This window comes from Zophobas morio, unplaced genomic scaffold (genome assembly GCF_036711695.1).
Source record: "Zophobas morio isolate AGI-343-1 ecotype UQ-CSIRO unplaced genomic scaffold, CSIRO_AGI_Zmor_V1 ptg000006l, whole genome shotgun sequence".
Lineage (NCBI taxonomy): Eukaryota > Metazoa > Arthropoda > Insecta > Coleoptera > Tenebrionidae > Zophobas > Zophobas morio.
In genome coordinates, this window is record NW_026972111.1 from 5,742,263 (window position 1) to 5,750,784 (window position 8,522).

At 33.4% G+C, this 8,522-nt stretch overlaps 1 long non-coding RNA gene across 1 annotated transcript; it reads right to left on the reverse strand.

Annotated features, from left to right (window-relative positions):
• Positions 1-811: 811 nt before the first annotated feature.
• On the reverse strand, positions 812-2,236 carry LOC135123016 (uncharacterized). The gene is made up of 3 exons (XR_010279518.1): positions 2,064-2,236; positions 1,606-1,752; positions 812-893 (listed from the first exon to the last, which is right to left on the reverse strand). It is a non-coding gene; the product is annotated as an uncharacterized LOC135123016 (long non-coding RNA).
• Between the last annotated feature and the right edge of the window lie 6,286 nt (positions 2,237-8,522).

Genomic DNA, 8,522 nt, shown 5'->3' on the forward strand with positions numbered 1-8,522 from the left:
TTTTAAATCTTTATCTAATAGATTATTTCTTATACTTTTCAACAGATGAGGAGGGTCGTAAATATGAATTACATGGATTTTTTTGTTAATTACTATAACTTCTTCTTCAATGTCAGGATTTTCCTCTTTGCTTTTTTTTAATAATGTGTTTATGGCACGAACATTTGTTGTCCCTTGATCGCAAATAGATGCAATCACTTTTAAGCCTATTGCTTCAGCGCGTACTACAATATCTTTGTAAAAACTGACAATTTTATCTGCTGACATTGAGTCTTTACAGAATGAAAATGCAACGGGCTGTTTCCATCTTTTGAAAATGCCACGCAACATAAATACCATTACATGGTCGGCAATTTTCTCAGTTCTTTGGCTGCCGTCATCCTCTAAACCTACCACGTAGTCCTGGTGTTTATTATAATCTAAATGAGGCTGAATAGCCATTTCATCAAATATCAAAGTACAAAGCTTATCTCTATGTTCAAAATTTTCAATTTTCTTTTCCAAAGCGTGAAATATGGTGTCATTAATACCAGGTTCAATACTAACAGCGCTTAACACTTGTTGCAGCGTACTTACAGAGGGAAGACATAGCAGTTTATACAGTAGGCGATACAATTTGGGACTAGTCTTCCACATAATAATACAATTAATTTTTTCTTCGTCTGTGAAGGTCCTGCCGTACTTCTTCTTCCCGTAGTTTCGAAATTGACACTTTAAAAGAGTCTGCTGAAATGGTGTCATATTATTCAGCATTTCTTCAAGTTTTCTGTTTTCTTTCAAAATTTTGGAAGTTTCTTTCACCAACTTCTTACTTGTCAAAATTTTTTTTTCCAAACCACGCACCTTTCTTTTCAAACGTTTAACTTCATTCTTTAATTCATTGCTCTGAAGAGCTATCAAAAAAAAAAGATGTTTAAAAAAAATGTTCGCTCGACATGAAAAAATTAAATATTGGTACCTACTAAGGTTGGGTATAATAACACTAACAAAATTATTTTTAATCTTTATTCTTTTTTAAAGAAAACTATTTATAAATAATGTAAATATGTACTACCAACGAAAGGAATCAGGTATCTAATGTGTCTACCAAAAATTTGGTAAACTACTAGGTAATGGAAGCAGTTATGAAAGGAATAGTTTAAAGAAACTCAAAAAATAAATAAGGGTGGATGTTTAAAGAGAAAAGAATAATATCAGCATTCAAATGAACATCACAGTGAGTTAACAAGAAAATTGGAAAACAAGATGAAAACAGGAATTTGAGAGCATGTTTTCAACACACTGCTGGGTTTATTGCAGGAAATTTAGGAGAAAACAAACATCTGCAGGAGATTCTAAGTTAAAAAAAATTGCATGCTGATTTTATAATCTACATAATATTTACACGTAAGTTGTGAAGGTAGAATCTTCTTTTAACTTACAGACAGTAGCCATCTTTACCTATGGTGAAGGATGAGACAAAAAAGTGTATGAACCTATCTGAAACTTATCAACAAAAGTAAGAAAAACCACCAGACGCAATCGTAGTCATTAATAGTACCTAAATGTAGTTTGGTGTGTTTAAATTTCTTATAAAAAAAAAAGAAACAATAATTGCAAACGTACCAATAATTTGCCTTTCATGTGGTGCCTCGTCTTTTTCTAAAATGTCCACATCATCTTCTTTATCAAAATCATCAGTGACGTCATGTTCCCGTTCTTCGCAAGGATCATTTGCAACAATTGTAGGTGTTTTTGCCACGATGCGAGCAACTAAAAAATAATACAGTATATAAGTCAGTGTCATATTTAAGAGTTTTAACGTATATAGCCATATTTTTTTGTATGTGCATAGTAGACAGTATAATCAAAATAATAATACTCGATGCCCTTTTTCATTTTTCAACCACAAGACCACAGATTTGTGATCTTGAAATGTTATATTATGTTGATATAGTCCAAAAGAAAAATATATTTATACTCAAACTATCACCGCGACAGCACGGGATGTAGCGTATGAGATACAATTCCGGGCGTTGCTAATAAGTATAAAATAAATTAAGGGAGTAAAGATATATCATCACCTTTAACATTTCTATCAGAGTCATGATCGAGTGTACCAGAACGTTTCCTTTCAAATGTGTGAAGTCCACTTGTAGAGGGTACTTCCTGCAAATCTTGGTAAAAGTCGAGCTCAATTGTAGTACTTGTCTCATAATTATTTGGGCAATCAATCAAGTTGAGATCGCAGTCATTGTTTGAAGCAACCGCTAGAAAATTGTTACCTTATTAGAATTATTGTAAAAATGTTCACAGAGTAATGCGAATAAGTCGTTTTTAATGTTTCTCAATATCATGCAACATGCAACCCAAATTGTGACCCTGTGTGTAATGTATAGTAATACCGTATCATAACAAAATAGCAATTTAAATAGCTCTACAAAAGTTTATTTATACCTGTAGGTAAACCCAAAGATGGTAAGATATCCTTCTTTAGACGATGGTTTATTAGGATATTCTCTGGAAAATGTCTTCCACAGATTCTAAAGTGTTTATGAACATCTTCCGGTTTGCGATTTTTCAAATGTTCGTTTCCGCAAAGGTTTATCCATTTTTTAAAACGTGTGATTTCCTTTTTTGGATCCGGAAAGCGCAACACGGGCACTCCTTTGGGGATTCTACCACAAAGTGGAACACAGCAGCTAACGTGTTGATATTCCATTATTACCTGTTAAAAAAGTGTTGTAAATAATGTAACGCATTTAACTAATATAGGCTTCTATAATATGTATTTTTAAATTTGAAACTTCAAAATTGTCAGAGTTCAAACAATATTTTCTTCATTTAAAAACATTTCACATTGATAAGCTAAGGAAAAACAATATTTTGAAATTATATCCAAAAGTTTTATAACTACAGAAATGCCTATAAATATCGGAGCTTAGCCCTTATGACTTTCTTAGGAAGTCTGCAAGGCACTAGAGCCTCACGATTCTAAAACATATATGAATGTGACTTGGAGTAAACTATTTCTGCCAACAAAGCCACAGAAGAAACATTCTAAACATATAAACTACCGCCCTTACCTGCTGCACTTTAAAGGCAAACTGCTTTCTAGTAACAAAAAAGTCTCTTAAAATGGTGAAAAGTTTCTAAACTAATAAACAAAAATGCGAAAGAACGGAACGAGAACACAAAAACGAACAGTAACACAAACGCAAACAATAACACTATAAACTACAACGAAGAACGAAAACGAGGAACGAAGAACGAAAACGAGGAACGAAGAACGAAAACGAGGAACAAATAACTCAAAATAACAACAAAACGCAAAAGGAAACCACTAAAACACCAGAAAAAATCACTTCGATACGCTAAACGAGCTCGCTCAGAAAATCAAATAAATTGACATAAAAAACACACTCTTGATTCAAATTTCAATTTTCATTGCGCTGCAGTAGCGCCATCTGCTTTCGACGGAGTGAACTATCTGTCAGTTTATGAATGAAATCTTTTTACTACGATTTTTACAAATGACATGACAAAACCCACTGAGCTGAAGGGCCCTGGTATCAACCTATCTATTCTACAACCGTGAAACATACTCTCACAAGTTTGAGAGCTAAACTTCCAAGGCAAGAACATATCATCAGTAAGATTTTTGCACGACCTGAACTTAATGAATTTGGTACCTCATATCACAAACTCAATTTTTAAAAACTAATTTGGGGTGAAATTATAAATTTGGTTTGTAGGTATAAAGCAATATAATGTATTATGTCTCATCAGAACTGCACTTCATTAACTACAACTTTAATATTTGTCAAGCTGAAATATCATGCTGTCAGTTAATGATATTATACTGGTATTTTCTTTCTTATGATGAATGCTATAACTTATGTCGTACATGTTACGTTTATTAGTTCTAGAAAATATCTAGGTTAACTGGATTTGCTATGATGATTTTGGATTTCCTCTTGATTTCTCGTTGATTTCCTCTTAATTTCCTTTTGATTTCCTTTGATTTCCTGTGCGGTTTACCCCTCATCATGACATGTCAGAATTGAGTTGTAATTTTTTTCAATTGCCAGTGTTGTCCATAAATGTTGTCTAAACAGTATGTATAACCCAAACGGCGATTTCAATTTAGAGCGTTTAGAGTTTATCTAAAATGTTCGACAAAAAATTAACTTTTAAAAAGTTTGAAACTGGTTAAGACAGCTACTTCCTCCACCATTGCTTTGGGCATTAATAAAATGAGCTCTTTCAGTTCAGATGCTTCTAGCTTTGGCTAACTCAGGCACCTTCATTTATGTATTTACCAAAACCCTATTATGAACTTTATTAGATTTATGGTCTTAACATTGCAGAAACATCATCTATGGTAAGCTTACTGGAAATCTACAAATGCAGTTACTGCTTTTTCTTATTTATTCACCTTAGTACGAACCTTCCCGATCCAACCGGCTTTCAAACAAAAGAAACCGCATTGATTTCGGTTCATCCGTTTGGGAGGTACGGTGCTACAGACAGACAGACAGACCGACAAAAAGGTCATAGTTTTAAAAAAAAAGTCTGGAGAAAGAGCACATCCGAAAATTTACATTTGGGCCCTACAACAGCCTCTTCTTAAGGATAAATATAATAAAATAATTATCAATCAACAAAAAAATATTGCACTTTCCTACAGGTTGCGCTCATTTTTGGAGTAGCTAGAGCATTTTAAGAAAAGACGAACTTTTAAAGTATTTCTAAACATATTTAGAAACAGAGTTAATCACTTTAAGAGTGCCATTAGTTCCTGCCTACTATTGAGCTTAATTCCCATAAAAGTACCCGAATAACCTGCTTTTTCGTGGTTGGTTTCCAAAACCGTGTTTATATTTATTTCGTTAGAAAGATTAAGTACTTGTTGATAAACGTCTAAATAAGAATTTAAATTTGTTCTTCTTAACGACCCCTCAAAAATCATATCTTCCGGACCTTTCCAGAAAATCCCAACAAACAGATCCATATAGTTCCCTTTGTCCCATCTCGCTATATCCCGCCCTCTCCCCATGTGGCACTGGACCCTCGAGTTAAGTTTATGGTACCACATGTTCAATCTCTTCCGAGGGAGTTGTTAGAAAGTAAATTGCGTCTCAAGCGTGCCTAGCTCTTTTTTTTTGAATTTCAAGAAAACGGCACAGTATTATAGCGACCATGATGGATGGGCACAGAGGCAGAGAAGGGCTTTGTTCGAGAAATCCCGTTATCAAAATCCATCAAAATACAGACCTATCACACGTTTACCGACAATCTATAAAATATTAACCTCATGCATTACACAAAAAATCTATCAACACTGTTTTAACTCTGACATCATTAATGAAGAACAGAAAGGATGTATTAAAGGATCCTTTGGTTGCAAAGAGCAATTAATCATAGATTCCATCATCTGTGAACAAGCTAGAAAAGAAAACCGAAACATATATACTGCTTTTAATGATTATAAGAAAGCTTAGATTCTGTCCCTCATTCCTGGCTTTGCAAAATTCTGGAATTATACAAAATTGATACTAAAATCTGCACTTTTCTCAAATGTTCCATGGAATTTTGGAAGACCACCCTCCAAATAAACTTAAATGAACAAACAATTCAGTCAGACCCAATAATGATCCGAAGAGGAATTTTTCAAGGCGATTCTCTTAGCCCATTATGGTTCTGCTTAGCAATAAATCCCCTCTCCGATATCCTGAACAGCTGCAATTATGGGTTCAATAGAAGAATTAACAAACAAAGAGAAAACAGAATAAGTCACTTGCTGTATATGGTTGACATAAAAATATACGCAAGTACACAAAATCAATTAACAAACCTATTAAATCTGACTCAACAATTTTCCGGTGATATTGGTATGTCTTTTGGTATTGAGAAATGTAAGACCCAAGCAATCAGAAAAGGCCTCCAACACCAAGTACCACATATAACCCAGAATAAGGAAATAATCGAAGCCCAAGAACGAAACGATACATACAAATATCTGGGTTTCTGTCAATCCTCCCACATCAATCATACCAAAACGAAAACACAGCTGAAAGATCAATACCTAGCGAGATTAAAATTAATATTGAAGACACAGTTAAATGGAAAAAATAAACAAATATTCTTTTGGAGTCATTAAATGGTCCAAAACTGATCTTGAAAATTTAAACATCGCAACAAGGAAAATCTTCACACAGTATAGAAGGCATCATCCAAAATCGTCGATTGAAAGATTCTCATTACCAAGACAGAATGGAGGAAGGGGTTTCCAGAACCTAGAAAACTTATATCAGAGACAAATCTCAGATCTGAAGAAGTATTTCTTGAAACGAGCAGAAAGAAATGAAATGTTTCGCACCATCACAAGAGCAGATTTGATCCACACACCCTTAAATCTGGCGAACACCGAAGAAATCCACACCCCCCACACAATAGACAAAATAATAAGTGGGCTAAAACAAAAACAACTACATGGAAAATTCTACAAAAACTTAGAAGAAACTCATGTCAACAAGAAGATGTCATTGATTTAAATTATTGAAGTTTTTACATTGCCTTATTATAAACCCAAGTAGAGAAAACGAACGTGCAACAATATTGTTGATATGGCATTGAAATATAAGTTCTGAATCAAATGTGATTCCCAGATCTTTTATGACATTACATCGAGGTATGATTTCGTTATTGACTGAATAATCAAATTTGTGTAATGTTTTCTTACGAGTGAATGATGACTTTACATTTAGTGACATTCAGGGTAATTTTATTTAAGGAACACCAATTGTTGAATTGATTCATATCACTTTGAAGCTGATGTGCATCCTCAGTTGTTCTAATAATGTGATATATTTTAGCATCATCCGCGTGTATTAATGATTGACTCTTGAAAATGGTAGGCAAATCATTCACAAATAAAATGAAAAGTAGCGGACCAAGATTAACTCATTGTGGAACTCCTGATGTGACATCGTAGATATGAGAAGAGTGACCATTATAAAAAACATATTGCGATCTGTCTGATAAATATGAGCGAAGTAAATTGAAAATATTGCCACAGAGGCCATATACCTGAAGTTTAGATAATAGCATTAAGTGATCAAGGCGATCAAAAGCTTTCGCAAAATCTGTATAAATGACGTCTACTTGGGACCCATTATTATCAATAGCTTCTGTCAGAAATTGGGAAAAAACAAGCTAAATTGGTTATCGTTGAGCGCCCATCAACAAATCCATGCTGCTGCGGAGAGATATATTTTCGGACATGAGGATAGATAAACGAATACAGAACAACTTCAAAAACTTTTGAAAAGTTATTTATTATTGTTATCTATTTCAGCATTATTACCTGATTTGAAGATTGGCGTGACTTTCGAGGTCTTTTTGGGAATGTACCAGTAAGTAGTAAGGGCAACATTAAAAATTGCTAATAAAGGTTGAACAAAAATATTTTTACAATCGTGTATCACAAAACCTGGGATTTGGTCAGGCCCAGCAGTAAAACAATTTTTGATTTTATTGAGAGCAACTAAAATGTCATTGTGAGTAATGCTGGATATAAATAAAGAAAGATAATCAGACGAAGGCACTGGAAAATCTGTTGAATTCTGAGAACAAACATAGGAAGACTGAAAAAATGTGGCAAATGGGTTGACGATGTCTTCTGGAGAATTTAAAGAAACGTTATTAAAAATCATTTTTCCGGGTATGCGTGTCTGACCTTTCATTGATTTTACATACGACCAGAATTTTTTTGGGTCCTGGGGTAGATTATTTTGAATGGAATTCGGATATTCTTTATAAGCTAGAGATATTTGATTTTTAGTAATAGTGCGATAATGTTTAAATTTGACGTAATAGGAGCTATCATTAGTTTGCTTATATTTATTATGATAATAACCTTTTAATTTAATGTTATTGATAATCACAGAATTGAACCATGGCGGAAACTGCATCTTATTGAATTTATTTGGATAAATTGGGACATGCTTATCAAAAATATGACATAGGGCGTTATAAAATTGATCTACCATACTATCAACACAATTATTTAGAAAGGACCAATCTATATTTAATAATTCCTGATATAAATAAGGATAATAAGCTCTCTTAAAATTGTATAGTTTTACACCATTTGGTCTAGTGGAAGGTAAGTTACTAAAGTTGTCGACAGTGAAGTCAATGAAAATCGAAAGAGCCGGGTGATGGGTGTCTTCCGCAACCACAGGACTGCAATCATGTTCAACCCGACAATGGACATTGGAAAATACAAGATCCAGTTATTTGTTTGAGGCGTTTTTAATAAAACTACAAAAATTATTGAGGGTATGTACCAAGATATTGTCATTATTTTGAATAAATTGGGGGATGTTAAAGTCTCCTAAGATCAAAATATTATCTTCTTTGTTGAAAAACTCCTCAAAAAAGTTACAAAATATCATCAAATTATCACATGTTGGAGTTCTTGAGAAATATACAACAAATACATAAAATATCGAATTTTTAAACCAACATTTACATCC